At 41.0% G+C, this 27958-nt stretch overlaps 1 protein-coding gene and 1 long non-coding RNA gene across 3 annotated transcripts in view; one reads left to right on the top strand and one right to left on the bottom strand.

Annotated features, from left to right (window-relative positions):
* sgcd (sarcoglycan, delta (dystrophin-associated glycoprotein)) overlaps positions 1-27958 on the bottom strand; it is a 375763-nt gene that overhangs the window by 345915 nt on the left and 1890 nt on the right. The gene's annotated exons all lie outside the window — the stretch shown is intronic.
* On the top strand, positions 1506-8067 carry LOC118496578. Its single transcript, XR_004899168.1, has 4 exons — positions 1506-1621; positions 2036-2041; positions 7199-7205; positions 8058-8067. It is a non-coding gene; the product is annotated as an uncharacterized LOC118496578 (long non-coding RNA).

The following is a 27958-nucleotide window of genomic DNA, read 5'->3' as shown; positions in this document are numbered from 1 at the left end:
AGGGGACCACTAAGGTCTATATAAAAGAGACTTCAGATACAGTATTAGGGGACCACTAAGGTCTATATAAAAGAGACTTCAGATACAGTATTAGGGGACCACTAAGGTCTATATAAAAGAGACTTCAGATACAGTATTAGGGGACCACTAAGGTCTATATAAAAGAGACTTCAGATACAGTATTAGAGGACCACTAAGGCCTATATAAAAGAGACTTCAGATACAGTATTAGGGGACCACTAAGGTCTATATAAAAGAGACTTCAGATACAGTATTAGGGGACCACTAAGGTCTATATAAAAGAGACTTCAGATACAGTATTAGGGGACCACTAAGGTCTATATAAAAGAGACTTCAGATACAGTATTAGGGGACCACTAAGGTCTATATAAAAGCATGCAAAAAGCAGCATAGCATAGGACCTTTAAAGATATTTTTTTGGAGCAACACAACAAAATATTGATCTGCTATTGGAATTAAAGACGACAGAAGCGTTTCGAAGTCTTAAAAGTGAAACATTCAGGGCGCCTGGATGGCTCACCTGGTTGAGCCATCGATGCAGGTTCGATTCCAACCGGGGGCACTTTGCTGCATGTCATTCTCCCTCTCTTCCCGCTTTCAAGTTCAACTTCAGCTATCCTATCAAATAAAGGCCTAAAATGCCCAAAAAAGAAGCAAAACATTCTTCAGATATATTGCAAACAGGCAGTGTGAGAGCCAGCATTGACATTAGACTACACACACACACACACACACACACACACACACACACCATTATCCCCAGTGTATTATGTGTGTGGTGGTCCGACAGTCCTGGCTCTCAGTTTGATTGTGCTGTTGCTGAATTCCAGCCAATCAATCTGACATGCCCGGGGCATCCTTTACTGCCTGCATTGTCTTCCAGATGGGGGATGTGGTGGCTGATGGCGATGGATTACCTTATGCCATGCTTGTTAAAAGCTTTTATTCTCTATAATCATCCCTCCCTGGGACGCTCAAAACTCCCCTTAATTAGAATCTGAGACTTTATTTCCCTCCCTCAGTCTCTCCATTCCACATCGTAAAAATTCAAAGCAAGAGCCTCGAGTCAAAATTAGCTCCTTTCTTTTTTGGCAAGAGAGTACGACCGGAGCACCTGTACAGGTCAGAAGAGGTAGCTCATGGCCGCAGGCGAGAGGCCATGAGAGGAAGAAATGAGTGCTGGAGTGTTTTAATAAGGGCTCCTCTGCTTTATTCAGTTCCCTGTAGCGGAGAGGTGGGATGGATCAATCCATCTGGAGGAGCGCGTGCCCTATAGAGAAGGTGACTTGAGGCTCCCAAAGGATCCTTATCACTGTCTCACATTGCCAGAACTTCCTCCACAGCGCTGCCTGGAAGGCACTAGGATTAGGTAATGGTTATGGTTAGGTTTGGGTTAAAACGAAGGTTAAGATTAAGGTTAGGGTTAGGTGCCTTGAAGTCAACGGTTGCAGCGCTGCCTTGAAGTCGATTAGGCAATGGTTATGGTTATGGTTAGGTTTAGGTTAAAACGCAATGCCCAGGATGGGCGCTGCGAGGGGCACGGGCACAAGAGGACCACTGGTGTGAATAAAACACTTAAAAACCTCCTTAAAAGGTTAGGGTTAGGTGCCTTGAAGTCAATGGTCGCAGAGTTGCCTTGAAGTCAATTAGGCAATGGTTATGGTTATGTTGATGATAAACCCCTTGAGATGTACCATCTCGTTTTCGAGAGGGTCCCAGGGGTTATGGTTATGGTTAAGGTTAGGGTTAGGTGCCTTGAAGTCAATGGCCGCAGCGCTGCCTGGAAGGACACGTTGGGGGCTTAAAACACCATTGAGCGCTTTTATCCAGACAGTACAGCAGAGATGTATGCCAAGAACTGTTGCTTTTCTATCTTTACATAAGCGTTGTTGTTTATTTTGAGACTGTCCTTTGAAAACAGCTTCCATAGGTTGTTTTTTCAAGCAGTTTGGATAATTCATGCTTTTCTCTGTTTATCAGAAGTCACAAGGAACCAATGTGTTGAGTGCTGCAGTTAAATGTTAATTTTGCTCTAATGTGTAGCATTCAAGGGTAAATTGCCTGTGGTACTAATATGTGAAAAATTCATTAAGAGGGAGTTTTTAACAGTAGGAAGGAAGCTTTACTGTCAGAAAACACACACACACACACACACACACACACACACACACACACACACACACATACACACACACACACACACACACACACACACACACACACACACACACACATACACACACACACACACACACACACACACACACACACACACACACACACACACACACACATAAATGCTACTCTCCAACCCCAAAGATTTGTACTGTTTATAAAATTAGAGGATTGTGTGCAATGTTCTGCTGCATAGCTGAAGCCTCGCTGACTCACAGCGACAGTCAAACCCTGCTCGTTTGAGTGCGAGGACAAAGCGGATGTTCACTCCAACCCCCGATATGTCTGACGGCATGTGACAGGACGCTGCCGCACTATTGCAAACACATTACAGTCCATTGGACAAAAGCCTGAAGTCATGAATCACCGCTGACTGGGACTGCTGTATGATAGCCGTGACAGGAGCAGCTTCTTGATTATCTTTTTTCTAAAGAGGCTTGGATGTAACTACTTGTACTTATCTCCATCTAGTATCTGCATCTGCTTATTCATATTTAGGAGAATAATTAAAAAACAGGACTTTCTAGCTGGGAGGTGCTAGCCATGGAGCACATTGGATGTTTTTTGTAGTCTGAGAAAAAACCTGAAGAGGTCTTTTAACCTTCTCACCTGTTTTTTTTTCCTTCTTTTTTGCCAAGCAAATGTATCTATAAAAGCACAGATAGATAGATAGATAGATAGATAGATAGATAGATAGATAGATAGATAGATAGCAGTGACAGAAATCCTCCGACAAGACTCATTAAAAACACACACATTTAAAAACATACAAACACACATTTAAAACATACATTTAAAAATACAAAACAGCAGCTTTACAGTGTCTTTTGTATGTTGTTCAGAGTGGTTATAGCAGAGGGAATTAATGACTTTTGGTAAATGTGTTTCCGGACCAGAGGAACTTTGTACCGTCCATCTGATGGTAGTAACTGGAAAGAGTGATAGAGGGGGAGAGAGGGGTCCTTGTCGGAGCACAGATAAGGGTCCCATAAGGCAATTTGAAATGTAAATAAACATAAATACAACTGTGAATCTCGTTCTATGGACAATTTCTGTTAAAATGTACAGTCATAAAACTGTTAATACACAGATATTTCTTAGAGTGTATTTCCTCTTTTCTAAAAGACGTGCGATCGTGATCAAGTTCTATCGAAATGGATGTAATAGTAGGGGGTGCCATCATGAAACCAAAAAGTCTGAAATATAAATTTCAATTCAATTCAATTCAATTCAATTTTATTTATAGTATCAAATCATAACAAGAGTTATCTCAAGACACTTTACAGATAGACTAGGTGTAGACCACACTCTATAATTTACAAAGACCCAACAATTCCAGTAATTCCCCCAAGAGCAAGCATTTAGTGCGACAGTGGCGTGGAAAAACTCCCTTTTAGGAAGAAACCTTGGTGGTGAGAAAAACTTCCTTTTAGGAAGAAACCTTGGTGGTGAGAAAAACTTCCTTTTAGGGAGAAACCTGCGACAGACCCAGGCTCTTGGTAGGCGGCGTCTGACGGTGTCAGTTGGAGGTGTGATGAAAAGTGGCAATAATGGTCACAATAAAGATAATGGAACTATGACTAGAAATAATAGTTGTAGTAGTTCATAGCGTAGCAGGACACTGCAGGGCTTCACGGGGTGTAGCAGGGCACAGCAGAGCAAATTTCTCCTTTTTGGTTTCAGATTTTTTCTCAAAGGCGGTCACAGGACAAGTGATTAACAGAGCAAACATGTATGCTGCAGTAGAAAAGCAGCCGCACTTGTGGGGGGAATTAACTGTCAAGAAATGTATAATCTTTAGGTTTACAGCCCTTCCTCCTATCTTATCTTCTAATTTAATTTTCCTTACCTATAGGCTATGTCTAATTTGCAAAATAAGCAGTGTGAGGGCTATTTTGAATTGTTTGGGGACATTTACATTTATACAGGGCCCTTTGTTTGCTGCTCCAGACAGCCTACCTTTGGTTTACCACTATGCAGTCACATCTTCTGCTTAATAACTGTTATATGTGTACTTATTTTGTGGCATGTTTGTAAATATAAATTTCACCCCCAATGTAAAATCAGTTGTGCTGCATGAAAGCTAGAAAAAAAGAGGTTTGGGTACACAAAGCCCTCCTATAAATTATGCTGGAATAAACAGAACCCCCATTGGGGAATGTTGATAATGTATGTATACGCACCTTCCCCTGATGTATAGTTTAAAGGTAATAGAAAACAGTGGGAGGAAATGCTGAAATGTAGGTATTGTTGCATTATGAGACAAAAAAACTGAATGTGTGTATGTGCTGCACAACAGGGATTAAACACAAGAAAAGCTTTACCTTCCTGAGGTATTTCTGTGCCGCCTACCTTGGCAGTAAATGCTTCACTGCAGCATATCACACACACGTGAATGCATTTTCAAGACATTGGCATTTGTCCAACAAGTCCTCCAAACTAAACCTGTTTGAGTCGTGACGCACCCGGACTTTTTAAATTAACTCATGAGTCGCGAGTCTCTAGTATCATTAACTCGGATCAGTTGAGTCCTACTAGAATTCAATCTAAAATGATAACAGCGCCACACACAAACCTCTTGCAACATTAGCTACTACTAGTCCTAGCCATCTTAGCTGCCAAAAGCTTTACAATTTCGAAGGCAACCACAACTCCACAAGTCAACTCAAGCGACTGAGTGAGCAGAGAGACAATCCGAGATATATCCCAGGTTATAGGAACTTCCCGACCCGCAGACTCAGAGCCGGAAACATTGCAAGCTCGCCAGACCATGGGACTCACTCGAGAACCCATGAGTCATGATGACTCATGATTCCTCAATGACTCATGAGTTCTCGAGTGAGTCAGTCAGTCAGTCGCGCAAATCAGGCGGCTACGTTGTCGTGAGTGGATCTATAGCAGTCGAGCGAGTGAAGTCTCTCAAGTCAGGTTGAAAAGCAAATCCACAACAAAAGTCATTCTTTCACTTCTGAAATAACATGCTTATAGGTTATAGGTTTGGTGTATAGATGTAGCATATCAAAATTAGGAGACAAACATATTCATTTATTCACTACGGGCATTTCTCCTTTACTGTTTCTATGTCTACATTGACAGCCTATATATTGCTTAGGCTACACTAAGTTAAGACAATAAATAAACAGTCTGGCTCAAAATGCTTTCTTTCCTGTGACTAAATGGCTCTCCTGTGAGCAGCTGCATGAGGTGGCGAGTAGGACTGAGTTTCCTTGGCGATTTAGCAATACTGACTCAAGTGACTCAAGTGACTCGCACAACCCGGATCAGTTTAGTGAGTGACTCAGAATAACCTGAATCCTGACAAGGAACTGAGTTTGCCAGGCATACTCCAAACCATATGACGATATGTGTCGTTTGGTCCTAACCCTTTACAAACCAAGGGAGAGTATCAGAAATTAGCGCCCCCAGCGGTCGCGAAAATACGACCTTATATCTAAACCAGAGAACGTCGGTCGCGGTTTTGAAGGTAAAGGTCGCAATTTTAAACATGTCTTCAATATTGTGAAATGGTTGCAGTTTGCTAATGTTTAGGCACCAAAACTACTTGGTTAAGTTTAGAAAAAGATTGTGGTTTGGGTTCATATCAGACGTCACTTCACTTCCGGTTATGCAGATGATGCTAAACATAGTCTCGCATTGCCAGACCTTCCTGCAACGCGCTGTGGAGGAGGGTCTGGCTAGTCCACACAGCATTCCGGGATGTTAGAAAAATGTGTTCTGGTTTATTGGCATTTCTTTAAACCAATACGGTGCCTCTGCTAAATATTCTCAGGAAGGAACATGTTTTGGTGGAACATGTGTACGTTCAAAAGTAGTTTTAGTCGTGCAACAGTAAACTCAAATTGTACAGATGGTCTAGCTAGCTGTCTGGATTTACCCTGCAGAGAGCTGAGGAGCAGTTAACCATAGTCCTCAGAAATCCACTGGAGTTTAGAACGCCAACACAAGAAAGCGGAAGGTGACGGACATCCGGCCGACTACTCTGAACATGACATTCGTAAAGTAAAAAAAAAACGTGCCACGGTTGCAGTCTGGTTAAGTTTAGGCACTAAATCTACTTAAAGTTTAGAAAAAGATTGTGTTTTGGGTTAAAATCAGACGTTACGTTACGTAAAGTTTGTTAAGTTAAAAACAAACTTGCCGTTAACTTTTAGTTTCAAACAGGACTCGAATCCCGGTCTCCTGGGTGAAAGTCTTGTGTTTGTTTGACCCATCCACCACCCAAAACCTACCTCCTAATTTGGAAGTTTGGCGCTTTTATATTTCGTCACCTTAATTCTAGTCTTGCTTTGCCAGACCTTCCTCCACAGGAACGTGATCTTGTTTACTGGCATTTCTTTAAACCAATCACAATCATCTTGGGCGGTGCTAAGTGCCGGGAAAAGCCTCAGTGTCGCTGCAAAATAGCCTCGAGAAGGAACTTGTTTTGGTGGAATGTGTACGTTCTAAAGTTGTTTTAGTCGTGAAACAGAAAACTCGACAGATAGTCTAGCTAGCTGTCTGGATTTAACCTGCAGAGATCTTAGGAGCAGTTATAGTCCTCAGAAATCCACCGGAGTTTAAAAGGCCAACACAAAGGAAGCCCAAGGCAACAGATATCTGGCCTAAATGAGTAAAATCGGCAACGGAGCAATCCTGGAAGTGGAACGTCAAGGATATAGACTACCTTACTTCCCACTTTGCTCCCGTCATAAATAATACTCTAAACGTAAATAAAGGCCGTATTTTGCTGCTTGAACAAACAAAGACATATCTCCATTTGTCAGGGTTTGGAGGAGTCATTTTTGACTTAGCACTTGTACAGTATAATAGATAAGTACTGTATAGCTTTGCCAATTCAATCCACTCTTCCCGTAGAGGCAGTGGAGTGACCAACAAACACACCTTTAGCCAACTCTGGATATCACTACTCATCAAAATGGCGGCAGGTGGACAGATAAACCCAATAGGCTGCAGAGAAAGAATAGTTTGAGAGAAAAGTGAGAAAAAAGGTCAAGGTAGGGGAGGAAAGGGGGTGAAAATGGTTTTTGGAAACAAATCAGAGAAGTCCTGGATGAGAGGGACTCATTACACAGGACCAGCTGTGACCAGAAGACTGCTGACACCAGGGAGAGTCCCGCTGCACCCCCGTCATGTCTGACTTTATGTCAACTGCAAATATCCCATCAGTGAAGAAGGACAACAAACAATGCTGGGAAGCCAGTTCATGATTATTACAAAAATCAGTTGCGGTCAGTTGCACAGAGCAATCAGAGCTATCTGTAAAGTGTCTGTGAGTGAGATCATTCCTGTTATAGTGATTTGACATTATAAATACAATTGAATTGAATTGGATATTGCTTAGTTCAGCATTCTGGGCAATGACACTGTAAATATATTTTTTGTCTTGGCACACTCTGGGGTAGTTTCCCATGTGTGTACTGTGCTAAAGTGGGACATTAGCAAAAGCATCAACTCTGAATATGGTATAATCACTCCTGGACTCATTCTTTCTCATTTCCCTCACACAGGCTTTCCAAACCTTGATCCAACACAATCCTCCGCCACAATTAAGTCACACATACTTTTCACCAGCCCCATCAGACTGTTGGTGTTCAACTGTAAGTTAATTAGAATGATGCATTTTCTCGTGCAGCATCTGTTTGCTGACAAAACCTAACACCGATCATACGTCCTACTCTCGTGACTCTGGGGTTTCTTTCAGTTGAAAAAGCTCGATCCCAGGAACTGCCAGGAAAATATTCCCGACTTTACTCACATTCGACATAAAACAGACGGCTTTAAATGCACTTTGAAGTGGCATGCAAGCGACACCTCATTCATTTGTACTGTCTGGGAGACAGACGGTGCTGTGGGAGAGAGGAATGACGGACTGGATTCAGAGAGATTGGTACAGCGAAATGGGGCGGAGCATTAGTGGAGTGAGAGGGGGATTTTTTTAAAACTTTTGCTACACTCCCAACAACTACTCAGCTACTTGCACCCTTTATATTTAATATTATACATATTTGATGTATATATATATACTATGTATTTAGGTTCTAATCTACATTTGTATATACATGTACATTCTTTTCATTCCTCTAAGTATATTTTTGCAGTAGTATTTTTTATACTGTTCTGGTATCTTATTTTATTTTATCTTATTTATTATTTCTAGTATATTTCTTGTATTTCCTATATGTGTGTGAGTGAGTATGTGTATATGTCCTTGTAACTTGCAGTTGTAACACAGTAATTTAAGGATTAATAAAGTCCATCTATATCAGTATGCATGTATGTATGTATGTATGTATGTATGTATGTATGTATGTACAGTATGTATGGATGTATGTATGTATGTATGTATGTACAGTATGTATGGATGTATGTATGTATGTACAGTATGTATGTATGTATGTATGTACAGTATGTATGTATGTATGTATGTATGTACAGTATGTATGTATGTATGTATGTAAGTAAGCAAGTAAGTATGTATGTATGTGTCTGTCTGTCTGTCTTATTATTTCTAGTATATTATTCTGTATGTGTGTGAGTGAGTATGTGTGTACGTCCTTAACTTGCTGTTGTAACACAGTAATTTCCCAGTTTGGGATTTATAAAGTCCATCTATGTATGTATGTATATATGTATGTATGTATGTAGGTATGTATGGATGCATCTATCTATCACTACTAACAAAAACTCCCTGCATAATTGAAATATGCCTACCGAGGATTTGTGGATGTTTTCAATAATTATCCATTTTTCATCTACTCGCTCACATCCTCCTCCTCCTCCTCCTCCTCCTCCTCCTCCTCCTCCTCCTCCTCCCTCCATCTCTGTATCTTTTAATTCACGCTAACCATCCTTGCAAAAATGGGAGTTAAGAAAATGAAAAATCAGGCAGTCATTAGTCAAAGCAGCCATCCATTCAACAGGTAAATATGACCATCACTCATGCAGTCAATATCGGCTCGCATACCGCTGGCCTCAGCAGTTCAGGCTCTGGATCCCTGTAGCTAACTCTGCCGTCGGGTAAACAATAAAGCACACACAAATGCACAGACATACAGGAGCAAACTGTGCACTTACACGCAGCATCTATGTGAATAAACATGCACACGCACACACACAGATACCACAAAACCATTGCAAAAATAGATTCACACTCCACTAGTATTCCAGTCAGAAAACATGACTCATTGTGTGACTGTAATGCTTATTGGAGAAAATAAACAATAAACAAGAGCGTCATCTTACTGACATTATACTCAGCTTCTGAGCGCCGCCGAAACAGGCTTCTGCCAGGAACATCTGCATTAAAATGATACACCAATGTTATTGTGCACTTACAGCCATGCACCAGGGGCACTTGTGCTGAGCCGGTTATAGTGTGGGATTCAGTGGCCGGCGTCAGGAGATGGAAATCAAATAATGAATACATTTTTACATCCTGACTCATTTAATTTTCTCGGCGGCTCAGGGAGAAGTCTTGTCTGGAAGCCGGCAGGGATTTCCTCTTTCATGTTAACGCCGCTGAACGCGAGAAGTGCTAGAGCGCATAACGCGCATAAATACACACAGACACACAAACGCCAATGTACGTTCATATTCACACGCAAACAACGGTCAGTAAAGCAGCATATCTGCTCACACTGTCGGTTTGGATGAGTTCCTCCTCTGAATATGCTATTATTGCAGCGATCCAAGAGCAAATAAACACAAACACATACACGGAAGTGCTCATAGAAACTGCAATAGATGTTCTCACACAGTATGGAAATAAATCATGTACCACAATGACATAGTCACATACAAAAAAAAAGTTTGGTAGTACTTGATAGCACATAGTTATGGTTAATTGAAAGCATGATATGTTACGTTAATTGTTTTTGACTATATATATACACAGTATATACAGTGGTGGAAAAAGTATTCAGATTCTTTACCTAAAAGTACTAATACCACACTGCAAAAGTCCTGCATTGAAAATGGTACTTAAGCAAAACTATGTAAGTATCATCAGGAAAATGTAGTTAAAGTATTAAAAGTAAAAGTACTCAATGCTAGCCTGACAAGCCAGACCCACATCAAGATGTTGGGTCTGGGAACTCACCATTGGCAGGGCTCAATCCGAGGGGCGGGATAAACGGTTGTCTTTCAAATTCTCTCTGCACGCAATAGGATAGCGCTACAACCAACCAGAGCTAGTTGATAGATTAAACTTTTGCTGTATCCGCTCGGCAAAACTCCGAACACATCTTCCTTTTTTAAGAATGAAAGCTTAACTCCAAGTCTTCGAGTTGCGGCGAAAGCCGATTCCAAAGACCGCTGTTCGCCAGCAGCAGCAGCAGCAGCCATCTTCTTTGTTTTCAAGTAGCATGGAATTCACGCGGAACCGTTGCAACTCAGACGTCATTATGTTAAGCCCGCCCACCGACTCTAAACACGATGTGATTGGCCTGACCAGAATTTGGTTTTTCCAGCTCGCAAGCCAATGGAGAGTTGCTAGACTGACCCTGGCTGCAAATTACATTTGCTGCCGCTAGGGTGGGTCTAGATTTCTAGGCAAGCTCAATGCAGAAAAATCCTCACATTTTAGAAACTGGAAAGGATGAAAACAGTAATGTGTTTAAACGTGAAATAATTTCAGCCGTTATATTGTTGGGCAGTTTAATTTATAATAAAACATCAGATTTTATAAACGACATGTTTTGTGTGCAAAAACATTAATTTGTAAAGTAACTAGTAACTAAAGCTGTCAGATGAATGTAGTGGAGTGGAGTAAAAAGTACAGTATTTCTCTCTGAAATGTAGCGGAGTATAAGTAGAAAGTGGCAGTGGTACAAGTACCTCAAATTTGTACTTAAATACAGTACTGGAGTAAATGTACTTAGTTACATTCCACCACTGTATATATATATATATATATATATATACGTAAATAAAGATTATGAGATCAAACACAACCCAAGTAGAGACACGCACAATGCTACTTTTCATAATGTGGAGCAAACAACAAGAAGCTACTTTCATACAATATATTCACTTTGCTACTCTTTTATTAATGTAACGCAGCATAAAGCCAGCCTTTTCCAGCAGCAGCAATAGGGAGGTCCCGGGACAAGTATGCATGTTATATAAAAAAAGCGAAAACGTCAAAAAGGCGACAAATGTTGGAAAAAGCGACAAAAACTTTGAAAAAAACGACAAAGACTTTGAAAAAAAAAATCTTAAAAAAATAAAAATAAAAAATCATTTAAAAAAAATGTAAAAGTACATCTGACTAAAATGTTGCAGTCCTTCTTTGACTTGGACACAAAAAACAGGGCACAATGAGTTTTTTTTTTTTAAAACTATATATTTACGTGTTTAGTATTATTATTAATTAAGTATTTTTTTCACGCCATTCTCCATTTTATGCCACAGCAGATAGTAGAAAGATGACATAAAATGAGGGTAGAGAGAGATTGGGAATGACATGTAACAGAAGGTTCTCCGGCAGACACAAATAATAGATGAGTGAGGATGTGTTTTCTTGGCAGACATGAAATCTAACAGAAGCCACAACTCAGGAGAGTGCGGGGAGAGGAACTCTCACTGATGACCCTGCCTACATGCACATTAGAGACAACATCTGGCCCAGGTCTGTCCAGGTGTGCTGCAACAACGAGCAAGGGTGTAGGTTTTCTGGGTGTCCTCCCCCAGAAAATGTTACTTACTACGTTACTACTACTAATTTTCCTGCATTCTGGTGATTTTTATGCAACAATGTGTGCCTTTTTCTGCACCAATGTCTGGTGCAAATGTTTATTTTTCTCCTGTATTGTTCAAACTTTCTGCATGTCCAAAATATTACATTAAATATTACACGTTTTTTGGATTCATGTAGCCTACACCTCAACAACAAATCTGTTAGAGAATGAGACCTTGTTAAAGGGTAACTACTCTTTGACATGGGTCCAGTATTAAGCGAGTGTGAAACAAGCTACAACGTAAGTTAATAGGACAATTGTCCAGCGTGTATTTACCTTCACAAAAGTGCTTGTTTTGCAACTGACAGGCTCAGATTAATATTCTAAGTGTCTGACAACATTATGGAAAGGATCCCTTCAGAGATAGACCTTTAAAACCTCTTTGAGACCTTTCTGTTTAACCAGAAACAGCTCTGAAGTCGCTAGCGCTAAACACACAAGACTGCATTTTAAAAAACAATAATTTTTGCGTGTATAGAGCCAACATATGTTCACATGTAAATCGGTAAACTATGTGTTTATTTCAACCAAAACTAGAGTTGTGATTGTTGGAAAAGTGGAAAGACGACCCAAAACGGCATTTCATAGTTTTATTTTGTTTCTGTCGACTTTGAATGAAGTGTGTTTTACGATGCTAAAATTACTATTTATTTACATGGAGTCTGGTGGATTTAGCGAACGCAATTTTGCGCATGTTTTTATGTTAAAAAAAAAAAAGGATTTTACTCTTTAACAGAAAGGTCGACCTCCTTAGAAATCCTTTCTATAATGTTGTCAGACTCTTAGAATATTAATCTGAGCCTGTCAGAGGCAAAACGAGCACTTTTGCTTAAAGGTGCTGTAGGTTTGTGAAGATCCAGGACTTAGCCAAAAAGTTTGAACATCAACAACTTCTCAGTCCCTCCCTCCCTTTCTGCTAAAGCTCAAAACGGTCTCCTAAGCCCCTCCTCCCACAAGGGAGAATGAATGTCTGTGCATGAGCAGTGATTGACACACAGTTAGACACCCCCCCTGGCCCTGATTGGAGCATCTGAACAGGGAGCGGTGGATTTCTGCAAATCACACTACAGGCTGTAGGTGGTGCCAGAGGGGCCGGATTTTTTTTTAAATGACCTGCTTCATGTAGTTCTACTGGAACATAGGGTCAGTTTCAGCAAATATGACAGAAAGTTAGTTTTATAAGGCTTATCTACTGCACCTTTAATACTGGACCAATGTCAAAGATTGTTGTTCCCATCAGTCACCTAGACACAAGCGCATGGGACAATAGGGTCCAGGTTGAAAAAAATGGTAGTTACCCTTTAAAGCCAGAAGCTCCAAAGTTTAAATCTACATAAATCTATCTTTATTTTTCACACTCCTGTTGTGTTCTTTACCCCCCCAAATAGCACAAGTAGACACAGTTCATGTTTTCCGTACATGTTTTGAGCCCCATGAACGGTTATTTTTACCTCTTTTGGGGAGTGGATTGTCTTTCATATTTTTTAAAAGGGGGGGCAAATCTACCAGACATATCCCCTGCAACACAAATCCAAACGGTACCCATGTATCGTGAAAGAGTCGAATTGGGACAAAAGCATATTGTCCCAGACCAAATAAATCTAGTCTGGATTATGAAACAACGACTCTGCCCTCTACATCACAGACATACAGTATTGACTGATGAACTACACATGATGAGAACTTAGTTACTCAAATTAATTGTGTTTTGTGTTGTTCTTTAAAGGTCCTATGGCATGCAAATTTCATTTTATGAGGTTTTTTTTAACATTAATATGAGTTCCCCCAGCCTGCCTATGGTCCCCCAGTGACTAAAAATGGTGATAGGTGTAAACCGAGCCCTGGGTATCCTGCTCTGCCTTTGAGAAAATTAAAGCTCAGATGGGCTGATCTGGAATCTTCCCTTTATGACGTCATAAGAGGAAGGTTACCTCCCCTTTCTCTGCTTTGCCCACCCAGAGAATTTGGCCCACCTATGAGAAAGAGAGAGACATCATGGCTTGCAAACGAGCGAAGCATGGCAGTTGGTCAAGGCCACACCCCCACCCTCCACCTTGCCCCCCCCCCCCCCCTCCTCTCTCCTCCTCAATAGCATTTAAAGCTACAGACACAGAAATGGCACATCCTAAGGAAAGCTCATTGTGGGACTGGCTCTAGTGGCTGTAATTCTGCACCAAGGCTGAATTTCAGGAAAGAGACTTCAGATACAGTATTAGGGGACCACTAAGGCCTATATAAAAGAGACTTCAGATACAGTATTAGGGGACCACTGAGGTCTATATAAAAGAGACTTCAGATACAGTATTAGGGGACCACTAAGGTCTATATAAAAGAGACTTCAGATACAGTATTAGGGGACCACTAAGGTCTATATAAAAGAGACTTCAGATACAGTATTAGGGGACCACTGAGGCCTATATAAAAGCATCCAAAAAGCAGCATGTCATAGGACCTTTAACCCTTGTGTTGTCTTCCCATCGACCATGCAACTTTTTGATTTTCTAGGTCAAAATTTAAACTTCATCCCAGTTTTTCTTGTCACTTTTTCCAATGTTTTTGTCGATTTTTTTCTGAGCCTTTTGACTTTTTTGTGGGTTTCTTTCCACGTTTTTGAAGCTTTTTCCGACATTTTTTGCTTCCGATGCATTTAACCCTCGTGATGTCTTGATCATGATTTTTATTTTTATTTTTAAATGCTATAAAATTAAATAAAACACCCAAATTCAAAGAAAGACATGAACTGATCATTTATGTTACTTGTGAAGAGCGTTGCACAGAACCATCCACGTTATTTAAATTTGGTTGAAAGAATACCCAAATGTGTGATATAGAAACTTTTTGAAAATGGGTCAAATTTGACCCCGAGGACAACCGGAGGATTAAATGTCACAAATGCTAAGCTGACAGTGCAGATGGGCTGAGTGTGAGTTTTGTCCCACCAAAGCTGCAGAACACGACCGACGCATGCGATGAGACCATCGGCCTTTCTCCAAGCAAAGTATAATTGGATTCTCCCTCTCTCTCTTCACTTTCAACATTAGTCTCCTTCATTATCTGTCCCTCATTCTCTTGCTTTCTCCGTTTCACTTTGACTCTGTCATCGTCTGCAATCTTCTCGCCTTTCTTTCATTTCCTGCAGTTTTGTCTGTCTTGTCCTCTTTTGTAGCTCTAATGCTTTCATTTCAATGTCGCTTTCAAGTTTCTGTCGCCTTCATTTTTTGCCTTTTGAACCCCTCTCTCCCCCGTTGTTCTCTCACGCTCTTCCCTTCCGTTTACCATGTCTCTTCCTGAAACGATAACCATCCTTCATGAGTCGCTGCCATTCCCACAGTCTGTGTCTGACAACACGGTCTGCTTCGCTTTCAGGGGCGATTCCAGGATAATAATTGGCATTCTTTATCAGAATACAGCATAGAAAATCTGCTTAGAAATATAGGAAATATTGAATAGGTAAGAACAACTCAATGTAATTCTGCTAAATAAAACATCACATTCATTATTAGTTTCACTTGTTTTCATTTTCAATTCTTTTTTTATATCCGAATACTATACACATTTTCTATTGGCTCAGTCTGCTACTTAAAAAAAAAAGGTGCTAGTTCCATGGTATCAGAATTTTGGATAATTGTCGTGAAAACATTAATTGGTCATGTGACAAGGGCTGGGGAAATTGGCAGAACAGGCAGCCAAGTGAGAGTACTCGGATCCAATGGAAATCATTTTGATTGACAGCAGTTTAGCCCAATGGATTGGGGGGTGGGGGGGGCAATCCTATTTCAGGGGGGGCCGGTGACACCCTGTGCCCCCCTTTTAGCCTCGCCCCTGTTTGCGCTTCTTCCGTAAAGCCATCAATGTGGGGGAAATTCAAAAATTAAAACTTTCAAAACCTTTATATTTTCGTTAGTGTTCAGCAATTGTGTTCCCCGTGAGGTTGTCAATACAATCCCCCAGTGAATGATGAGTTTAACCAGCCAGTCAGCAAACTGGTCATATTTCAATGCCTGGTTTCAAGCCTCATAAATCATATACACACAATACAATACAAAGTGACTTATGTCTTGATTTACAACAATCAATACCTCATCAGAATTATTCACCCCCTTTGACAAACAAATCGATGCATGTTCTTTAGCCCCACACCAACGTCTGAGCTGTACCGTAATTCAATGCAAAAAAGGGGGAAGGACAGCTCCCTGGACTCACATTTAGGTCACTGCTTTACGTGACGGAGTAATGGCGTGAAACGCCAACAGACATAACAGCACGGCAACAGTTTGGGTAATGGAGTATCCCAGGGATAACGTCTTCTTGACGGCAGAATTCAGAATCATCAAAATCAATTCTATTCAATTTTATTCATAGTATCAAATCATAGAGAGTTATCTCGAGACAGACAGAGTAGGTCTAGACCAGTGTTTCTCAAATGGGGGGTACGTGTCCCCCTAGGGGTACTTTGGAGGACTGCAGGGGGTACATGACATTTTTTGCAAAATGTTTTTCAGTTACAAGGCTGTAGGTACTTCTACATACTACTACTATATCGTCTTTTTTTCCAAGTTTTTGTCGCCATTTTTGAAGTTTTTCACCTTTTTTTGAAGGTTTTGTCGTTTGTTTTGACCTATTCCTGCCTATCTTCCTTATTTTTTTCTACGGTCTTTATTTCTTCAAATGTTTTGTCTCTTTTTTCAAAGTTTCTTTTGAAAGTTTTTTTTTCAAAGTTTTTGAAAGTTTTTGTCACTTTTTTCGAAGTCGCTTTTTGAAATTTTTTGTCCCTTTTGTCGCCCTAGTGTTGCCTTCCTTCTTTCTACTGTGTTTTTTTCCCGAAATGTTTATTGCTTTTATGAAGTTTGTGTCTCTTTTTTCGAAGTTTTTATTCCTATTTTCGACCTATTCTTGCCTTACTTCCTTCTTTCTACCGTCTTTTTCCAAGTTTTTTCGCCTTTTTTCATCAGTATTTAAATGTTTTCCAGGTACAAGGCTGTTTAGTAAATCTATTGCTGACATCTCTGAATAGTTCCTCTTTATATAGACTTTTTTTTTTCTACCCAAAATTATTTGTGCTGGTTAGGGGGTACATGGCTTAAAAACACTGTTCAAAGGGGGAACATTATTGGAAAAAAAGCTTGAGAAGCACTGGTTCTGTGATATTTGCTGAAACTGACCCTATGTTCCAGTAGAACTACATGAAGCAGGTCATTTAAAAAAAATCTGGCTCCTCTAGCACCACCTACAGCCTGGAGTGAGATTTGCAAAAATCCACCGCTCCCTGTTCAGATGCACCAATCAGGGCCAGGGGGGGGGTGTCTAACTGCATGTCAATCACTGCTCATGCACACACATTCATTCTCCCTTGTGGGGGGAGGGGCTTAGGAGACCCTTTTGGGCTTTAGCAGAAAGGGGGGAGGGACTGAGAAGTTGTTGATGTTCAAATTTTTTGGCTAAGTCCTGGATCTTCACAATCCTACCTACAGCACCTTTAACACACTGGTATCGGATCGGTACTCGGTATCGGCCGATAAAGCAAGTTCAGGTATCGGAACTGGTATCGGGAAGCAAAAAATGGTATCGGACCATCTCTTCTTTTAGCCAGAAAATCACCAACTCAACGCATACTGAGAGCCGTTAACTCCGCAAATAACATGTGACACGTTTTTAAAAGTTGGCAGTCTCCCTTTCATAGGACATTAACCCTTGTGTTGTCCTCCTGGAAAAAAATTTGAAAAGTAACCCTCTTCTTTTAGATTCTTTTTCCATCGTTCTTGATGTTTTTTGAAGTTTCTGTCACTTTTTTCAAGGTTGTTTTTTTTTTTTTTTCTTGCGCTGTTTTTCTTCACCACTGGATTCACCACTAACACGACTTGTTAGTTTTACACTTCTTTTTGGAATTCATGACCAATAAACCTCATTCATATGACATTAATCCTATTTTTTTGAGAAAAAAAAAAAAGCTGAAATTACGAATTCTTTTGACTAATATTTTAAATCAGAGGAACATATGTTGAGAGAATCCCAGACTGGTTTATGTCAAAGTTTAGTCAGGATACTGTTTTGAAACCATTCAATTTGCTTCACTCCAAATGCTATAAAATTGAATAAAACACCCCAAATTAAATGAAAGCAGTGAAGTGATCACTAATTACGCTCAAAGAGCATTTCTATGGAACCATCCGTGTAATTTATTGTACAATTTTGTTGAAAGAAACCCACATTTTTCATATAGAAACTTTAAAAACGGGTCAAATATGACCCGAGGACAACAGGAGGGTTAAATCCTACACGGAGCGATCAGGCATCCCATATTCCCCTGGGCTCCCACCTCTCAATGTGTATTTTCTCTACTGATAAAAGGGCCCGTCGACTCCCTCGAGCACTTGCCTGTACGTCTCTCTGCACAGAGGTCTGTCCGTTCACGCCGAGTTTTCTAACCTTCAGTTGGACCTTTGTGTTGGCTTTTGTTCTTCCCTACGAGACAGATCAATTCCCTCAAAGGACTCAAACTCTCAAGTGAAACCAGTTCCAGGTTGCTAATGCAGGCTGTCAGTATCGCTCAGTGGCAGGGGGAGATAAAGCTATTCATGGAGAAGACAGGAGATGGGAGAGTCTCGCTTTCTCGTCCCGACGCCTGTCTCTCTCTCAGGTTCTGAGGCCATTTTATTTAGGAAACAGATTTAAAGACATGTACACATAAATACCCCAAGGTAGATACAATCAAGCCCCATCTGTCGGCAGCCAACATACAATCAATGCCAATGTCGTTTTCTTTCTTTCTCACGTCAAATATCAACGTCAAACTGGATTTCATTGTTTGCTTTTCTCTAGCTTTAAGCGTCCAGATTTTAGCGTAGCCTGTAGGGCGATGTACACGGCCCGTTTCATGCATGTGTTTGTCCTGCATTAGTAGTGTAAATAGCAGCAGCCACTGACGTTCCTCCTTCTATCCTGCTTCCATGCCCTTTGCAAACATTTAGTTCTTGCAGCAGACACTCATTTTTATTCTGCTGCAGGTTTTTAATTGCGTAACAAACTTTTCTTCTTTCCCTCTCTTGTTTGTGTTACTTATTCGTGCTCTGGAAATTAAAAGATACAATGTTATCACCTTTGGTTGCACACATAGTGCCACTGGCTGTAAATCCAATTTTCTCGCAGTCCACAAAAATTGGATGTAAGCTGTGACCAGCAGGTTTTCTTTTACAGTGTGGTGTGTTGACTTGTTTTGTCATTTCTGTCTCTTCTGCTGACTGACCGGACGAGTCCAAGTTCCCATTTGATATAACAAACAACCTGAATCAATACGTCTTGTAAAGGCAGTGACCATTGCATTGGATTGCATTAGACTAAACACATTATTACGTCCATTGTTTTTACTTCAGGTGCCAGTTTTAAATAAATATTGCAGGGAGCAGGTAACCATGCTCATCTCAGTTTCCATTTTGATGCTATACTCAGCAGGTGCTAAGCCCCCGGACACAATGACGGTGCATTTGCAAAATAGCCTCGGTAAGGAAGTTGTTTTGGTGGAATATGGTCATGGAACATGAACATTGGTGGAGCGTACGTTAACATTTGTGTACATTTACTCTGCAGAGATCTGAGGAGCAGTTAACCATAGTTCTTAATAAACGGCCGGAGTTTAGAACGCCAACACAAAGACAACGAAAGGTGAGGGACATCTGGTCGAAAAAAGAGGTACATCGGGTGGATCATTCGGCGGCACCGGAGCAATCGTGTAAATGAATCGTCGTCGACATAGACTATGATTCAGTTAACCCGAGAATAGGTGACTTTGAGCCGTGTACAGAGCACCGCGAGCTGTCGGTCATTTCGGCGGACATTACGGTTAAGTTTAGGCGACAAGAAATGAGCGTTAAGCAGCGACGGAAGTTAAGTTTAGGCACCAAAACACTCCCAAGGAACACACATTTCCTGGGTGAAAGTCTATTGTTTTCCCCGGGAAAGCAAACTCTGCTCGGCGTCCTGTGTTTTATGACCCACCCATCCACCTGACCTCTTCCCTACGTGGCCAGCAGTGTTCTCATACAGCAGAAGTCATTGGGATGCAAAATGTGTAATGCTTACAAATTACAGTGCTTAACTTTTCGTAGCTATATGAAGGTAGGGTTCATGAGAACAGGCTGGTATGTAATGCAGAACTTGAGTAATAACCAGGCAGATCCTTTAAGGACATGGGCCCGCATCCAGCGGCAGTTATTCTGCAGGCTACAGGTTGTACACAACTTCAAAGCACATCCACAGACCTGCTTTGTTCTGCCCTTTCCCGTCTTTCACAATTTCCCTGCTTCATGTGCGTGGCTTCATGCTGCTGGATATTTAAAGACATCAAATGCAGGCGAGGCCCTGACAATTAGTGGGGACTGTTGCTGGGTAATTAGTGGAAAGAAAGTAAGCCTCCAATTGCCCCTGCCCCCCTAGAGACATCCCCGCTCACAAACATTCATACAAATACACATGCATACATGCACACAATCCAACTTAGAGCAAAACACACATACATACAGGATTTACTGAGCAGCACACTGCTGGCAAATAAGAAGGAATATTTACAGTGAATACAGAAAGCTGTTATTGTCTTTGTACTGTTTACTGTGAGGAGATGCAATGTTGCTCGTGTAACAGGAAAGTGGACGCGAAAACTAGGAAGCTAGACAGATAAACACACACATATATATACACATACAAAAGTACATAGGCACTGCGGCGGAAGGGAGGAAATGATGGAGGGGCAGAAGGAAATAAAAGAAAGCAACAAGACAGAAAGAAGCAAGAAGAAAAGGCAGAGAAACAGGGAAGAAAAAAAGGGACACTGACAAGAACAAACACTGAACAAAGACAGTGAAGGCTGTCGTCAGACCACTAAAACGAGTTGATTTGTTTAAGGTGCTGAGATGCTGAAGGACACAGCAGCTCGTCCTCTGGCTCCAAATCAACTTCACTGACTTTTAGGTGAAGCCCCCTGTACCCCAATGTGGTTATTCATCGCTTGTATCTGTGTGTGTGTGTGTGTGTGTGTGTGTGTAACTTTCGTTTTGTAACTCTGAGGACCCCCTAGGGGTCCCGGACCCCCTGTTGAAGATCTTTGCATTAGACGTTAGATTGTTACATGTTTGGCGTAGATCATTTTTATTTGATGGGGATTCGAATTATTGGCCGTCATTATTTTTCAAAGACACTTTATTACAACACTACACTAGTTAACAAAAAAAAAAAAAAAAAAAAAGAGACTTAAACTATGGACCTTTGGTAATGGGGGGGGTCTTTTGAACCACCCAAACTCCCCCCCCCCCCCGTCTACGGGCCTGTTACAAGTGTGGTTTCAAGGGTCATAATGAATAACCGTGGATTTCCACAGGATGCGGAACGTCTGTGGACCGGCTCCGCTGCGGAACGGCTGCGTGCTCCGCCGTCCGTCAATACCCACCAGGTCCGGATTTGTTGCGTAACGGCTGCGGCCAGCCGACTACGAGATCTCGCGAATTCACGTATGTTCGTGCGATATAACAGGATGTAGTTTCTATAAACAGAACCACAAAACCAACAACAGTTTGTTTCCATCCAGAGGAGTAGAGGGGAAACAACTCTGTGCTGTGTTTTCAAGGTGTAGTGCAGGGAGATATGACCTGCCGTGAGCACGGTGTATTTTATTTTGAAAAGTATCCGGATGTTTTATTTTGTTTCTGTGCTTGACTTCCTGTCCCGCACAATCTGAATTGTGCTGAATTGCTGCGGAGCTCTCCGTCGTCCGTCAAAAATAGAAGCTCTGCGTATCTGCTCCGGAGCTGGGACGGAGTAGGGACGCAGACGTTCTGCAGTCAGTGGAAATACACACATTGACTTTAATGGAAACCTAATGACTCCGTCGACGTTCCGGAGACGTTCCGCAGACGTTCCGCATCCAGTGGAAATTGCCGGTAAGACACAGACAGAACTGAAGATATATCATCTGTCTCTATAAACTGCAGGAGCATCTGCCAGTTACTCACGCTAAGAAATATCTGTGTATTAACAGTTATATGAATGTATATTTTAACAGGAATTGTCCATAGAACGTATTTCACTGTTGTATTTTTGTTTTTCAAATTGCATCATTTGTGCTTCCTGCAACTTTTGTCGGCCACGGAGGTCGGTTTTTGGGAGATTAAAGAAAGTTTTCGTCGTGCTTGTTTTTCCGATGTTTGTCACTTTTTACAAAGTTTTCTTGTCATTTTTGACGACATATTGGGCTTTTGTTCAACCTTTTTTTTTTGTCGCTTTTCTGACCTTTGTGACAATTTCCGACGTTTCTCCTGTTTATTTCAACCTTTGTGGGCGCTTTTTTCGAAATTTTTCAAGTTTCTTTCAACCTTTTTAGAAGTTTACTAACTGAGCAGCTTTGTATGACATAAGGTTATATACAGTAGGCTGGACAAAACAAAAAGTTCTGTATTTTTAATGTAGCTACACACAAACTTTCTTTTTTTCAAATTACGGGGCAGAGTCTGGGTAATGACCTGGGAAATGACATCCAAACTGCATCTAGAAAAGAGAAGAACTCAACTGGAAACAGACTCCAGCTAACCACATATTTAAGAAATACAGCAGGCCTATAAATAGATGAAAATGATGAAAATCCCTATCTGGGATGGATCTAATATTGGTCACCTTTGCCACATTCCCTGTCTCTTTTTCATTTTCTTCTTTTTTATTTTGCTGACTTTTTTAGGGTTTTATGTCGACCAAACTGTATGGGAGAAAGCTATATGAGACATGCAATAATACAAAGTTAATTGACTTTTTTGGTTAAATAAAAGCATGTCAATAAACTCAACATGTCTGGCCCTTATTGTGATCGTCATTTCCAGTGTGGCCCTTAGTGAAACTGAGTTTGACACCCCTGCTTTACAGCTACCGTCGGGCGACAAAAGAAACGACAGAAAAAGGCAACATGAAGTGTTTTTGTTCCTTGTTGTAAAATACTTGATTCTTCAAGTCTGCTGTCTCCAAGAGGGATGAACACCATTCTCCCAAAAGATATTCCCTCAGTTGGTGTTTTGGTGGTGGTGTTAGATAGTGTTTATGTTTCTCCAATCACATTCATGTTTTCCCTTCAATTTGTCACCTGTCAGCACAGTCTATAGTACAGTATATAGTTCAGTTTTGCGGCCTACATTACAATGTGCTTCATAGAAACACTGCACTTTGTTTCCAGCCCATGGGACAAATTGTTTTGTCAACTGAGTGGAGAAGCAAACGATGACGATAATTAATCAAGTGAGGCAATTAGGGGTCAAATATCCTAATTTGTTTATGCCCTTTTGTTCAAAAACTGCTGACTGTAGCCAACGCTGGAGCGTGAGTCGATTTCTATCAAGTTTCCGTGACAGTCAAAACAAGTGCACTGCAAAATCATTTCTCATGATACAATTGCAGTGATCTGCCTTAAGCCGCCTACACATGATAGGCGGCAAAACCGCCTTGCGCCGGCCATTCCATTGATTTGCACTACCCCTGGTGTCGCGCACCGCTCGGATTTGCTACTTTGCGCTGCGCTCAAAGTTCAAATTATGGGGTCAGCCCTATGTTCCCACAGCCCAATGATCCCACAGCCCTATGTTATGAAGGTAAATATGGTGCAAAAAGGGAGAGCTTGTAGAATACAATGTGAGAACTTGCAGAACAAAAAATCTGAACTTGTATGTTAAAATTTGCACTTGTAAAAATTTAATTTGCACTTGTAAAAATAAAATTTGCACTTGTAAAAAATATTCACATACATGTGATCTGAATTTGAAGTCATACAAAGAAAAAAAACATGAGAGCTTGTAAAAAAAATCTGAACTTGTAAGTTGAAATTTGCACTTGTAGAAAATGTTCACACAACTGTATTCTGAATGTGAAGTTACAGAAAAAATATTCACAAATGTGTAGATTGATATTTACATGAACACAATGACAGCTGCAAACTTATAATGCAACATTTACTTTATATACTTTTTTTTTTACTCTGGTTCATTTTCCATCACAACCACAACTCAGTGATTACAACCTCTGGAATCTGTCACTGCAACTTCACATATGTGCTCTCTCGCATCACAAAGTGGCCAATCTGCGCACCTCGACTTTCACAACACTCTTGACGATACATTTGGTGCAAAACTAATTTGTACCTGTGGACTTAGGCTGTGGAGCTCTGAGCTAACAGAACGGGAAAATCAGGGTTTCTATCGCCAGATGAGGGACAACTCTGTCCGGCTTATTTATGTAGCATGGAAACTTGGTGGAATAGCATGCTAGCGTTAGCTAACTAGCAGCCAGCCCGCTTCTAAATAAATACCTTTTAATTGTCTAAACATTTTTAACAGTCAAACTAAAACACTGGCGGTGAGCTCCACGGCCTGCAGCCGCAGACGGACCGTCATCAGTGGGTAACAGGTGCCAAGATTCGCATCCCTACCGAGAATTGCATCCACTAGGGAAAATAATGATTTTATAAGGCAAAGTACTGTTTAAAAACTAGGCAATAGTAAATCTCTTTGTCATGTTCATCAATAATGATTAGGATTTTAGAAGGTTTAGAGACATCAATGTTTTATCATACTCTGTAGTAGCATTTCCTTGCTACCTAGATGCAATTTTCGGCAGCAATGAATTCTGCAGAAATTATTGTTTCTGCCCAAGCGGATGCAATTCTTAGCAGGGATGCACAACATCAGCAAAGCAAGCTCTAGTCATGGCCGGGTAATGGGCCGCTGCTACCGGATGTGGGGCTCTCCGTGTCCCGCTGGAGCTCCGACTGCAGGTCGAGGTCGGCAGCGAAGCTTTCTGGCAATAGCAGTGTTGCTACGCTGGTCGATCCCCACTGATGACGGCCCGTCTGCGGCTGCAGGACCTGGAGCTCACCGCCAGTGTTTTAGTTTGACTGTTAAAAATGTTTAGACAACTAAATTAAAAGGTATTTATTTAGAAGCGGGCTGGCTGCTAGTTAGCTAACGCTAGCATGCTATTCCACCAAGTTTCCATGCTACATAAATAAGCCAGTCAGAGTTGTCCCTCATCTGGCGATAGAAACCCTGATTTTCCCGTTCTGTTAGCTCAGAGCTCCACAGCCTAAGTCCACAGGTACAAATTAGTTTTGCACCAAATGTATCGTCAAGAGTGTTGTGAAAGTCGAGGTGTGCAGATTCGCCACTTTGTGATGCGAGAGAGCACATATGTGAAGTTGCAGTGACAGATTCCAGAGGTTGTAATCACTGAGTTGTGGTTGTGATGGAAAATGAACCAGAGTAAAAAAAAAAGTATACGAGTAAATGTTGCATTATAAGTTTGCAGCTGTCATTGTGTTCATGTAAATATCAATCTACACATTTGTGAATATTTTTTCTGTAACTTCACATTCAGAATACAGGTGTGTGAACATTTTCTACAAGTACAAATTTCAACTTACAAGTTCAGATTTTTTTTACAAGCTCTCATGTTTTTTTTCTTTGTATGACTTCAAATTCAGATCACATGTGTGTGAATATTTTTTACAAGTGCAAATTTGATTTTTACAAGTGCAAATAAAATTTTTACAAGTGCAAATTTTAACATACAAGTTCAGATTTTTTGTTCTGCAAGTTCTCACATTGTATTCTACAAGCTCTCCCTTTTTGCACCATATTTACTTTCATACTATGTTCCCATAGCCCAATGGTCACACAGCCCTATGTTCCCACAGCCCAATGGTCCCACAGCCCTATGTTCCCATAGCCCAATGGTCACACAGCTCTATGTTCCCACAGCCCTATGTTCCCATAGCCCAATGGTCCCACAGCCCTATGTTCACACAGCCCTATGTTCCCACGTTTCTAGGAATTTGTTTTTCACTGAAAATTAGGCCCTACGTTCCCACAGCCCTATGTACCCACATTTCTAAGATTTTTCTTAAAATTAGGCCCTATGTTAGGGTTAGGGTTACAATCCATCTGTAGTCCATTGCTACTGGATAATATGTTGGGTGTAATTGGCTACCAAATTGGGAGAAAGGGGGATAAAATCTGATACAAATTTATGAAAAAGGAAATGTGGGAACATAGGGCCTAATTTTGAAAAAAATCTTAGAAATGTGGGAACATAGGGCCTAATTTTGAAAAAAATCTTAGAAATGTGGGAACATAGGGCCTAATTTTGAAAAAAATCTTAGAAATGTGGGAACATAGGGCTGTGGGAACATAGGCACGCTCCCCAAATTATTTCAACTTTGACCTAGTTGCTGTTGACCTTTCGAAAGCGCAACCAATGAGATAATAGCATGTCACCTAGCAACGGGAAATAGCTTCCTTGCCACCCTTGGTGACGTTTGCTCTGTGCCCTACCTATCGGTGCGCGGAGAGCCAATTGCTTGTCATGTGTAGGCGGCTTTACTCGCTTGTCGCTGCTGACACTCAGGGGGCTCTCACACCTGAAAATCTAAACCAAGGTCCGCACCAAGGTTCATGTTTTTGTTACACTGTAAACAGGGCTTTAAATTTGACATACGCCATCCCGCCAAATTCGGGTAAAAATTAACTTTGGCAGGCAACATTTTAAAGAGCCATTTTGGCTGGTGATGAATGAAGCAGATAACTCTTTATCTGGCAACACTGCTTGTAGATCTAATCCTACATTTCCCATGAACACTCTGTTGTGACGTGTCGTACAACTGCCAACTATGTGCCTGGCGCGTCGTATCGATTAGGAGCTACACTGAAACGAGAGGAAGACGAACAGAACGGCGCGAAACAAACCAGATTAGCTGAAATTAACGTAAAGTTTAGTTAGGAGGAAAAAAACAAACATGTGGCTAGTGAAAAATCTGATTGACTGGTAACTTTAAAAATCAAATAGCCATCTTGGCTGGTGATTAAAAAAGTTAATTTAAAGCTCTGATTGGATACATTTGATCCAGTAAGTTTTGGGTTCACACTGCAAGCGCACCATAGAACTATATGTGACAAAACTACGTCCTGTCGTCATCACGTACGTGAGCTGCGTCTCCCGACAGTTGTAATTGATTGGTTTGTAGATGGGCTCCTCTCTCTGGTGTCGGAGTTTTTCCAGCTGACCGCTGCTCTCCCCGTGCTGCCGCGGCTCTTTTTGTTTTGTTGCGTTGTTGAGAAGCAAGTCACGGGAACTTTACTTTGGGTTTTTAGGAGCTGCAGCATTTATTCAGAGAGAAACGGAAACCTGCACTGTACATTTACTACCACTTAACAAGTAAACTGCTGATTTATTCTCTATGCTCTGATAGCCGACAGCTGTCTGCTCTGAGGGCATTCATCTCACACTCTCTCTCTCATATACACACTAAGCAATGAGCTGTTCCTTAAAGAGCTTTCCCAGACTTATTACACGAAGATAGCCTGCCAAAGCTTCCTGTATTTGGTCCGAAAGTCTGAACCATCCAAAAAATGCTTTCACACAAGAAACAAACTGGACCATTGTTCAGCTTGACCCGGGCCGAGACTACTCTCTTTTGGTTGGACCAAATTTTGGCTGTTTGGTCCGGGGGAGGTTTCACACCTGTACATTTATTCTGGATCAAACTGAAAAGTCTGAAAGTCCGCACCAAACAAACTAGGTGTGAAAGCCCCCTCATTTAAAAAAAAACTGAAAAAAAACTAACTGCATTGGCGACACGTGGAATTATATCATATGTAATGTCATTATTGTATAAAGAATATTTGACCAAAAGACTTTAGTTTGGGTTGTTTTTTTACATTGTGGATCCTAACTCTGATCAGTAATGGCATCGTGTTTGTCCTCACAGAGATATACATTGACACTAAAGTATATCATGAGCTTTTCTAATGCTTCATTGATATAGATCTTCCCAACAGTCCTCTGGCTCCAAGTCCTCGATACGTCCATTGCCTGTGGTACTAAAGCAGCATTGATTTGTGAATCATTTCAGAGCAGTTGATCCAAGCAGGATGTCGTTCTATTTTTTTTTTTTTAATCAAAAGTTACTCCATCTAGCCTCCATATCCAGT

Source organism: Sander lucioperca, chromosome 13 (assembly GCF_008315115.2).
Source record: "Sander lucioperca isolate FBNREF2018 chromosome 13, SLUC_FBN_1.2, whole genome shotgun sequence".
Lineage (NCBI taxonomy): Eukaryota > Metazoa > Chordata > Actinopteri > Perciformes > Percidae > Sander > Sander lucioperca.
This window is presented reverse-complemented; position numbering and strand designations above follow the sequence as displayed.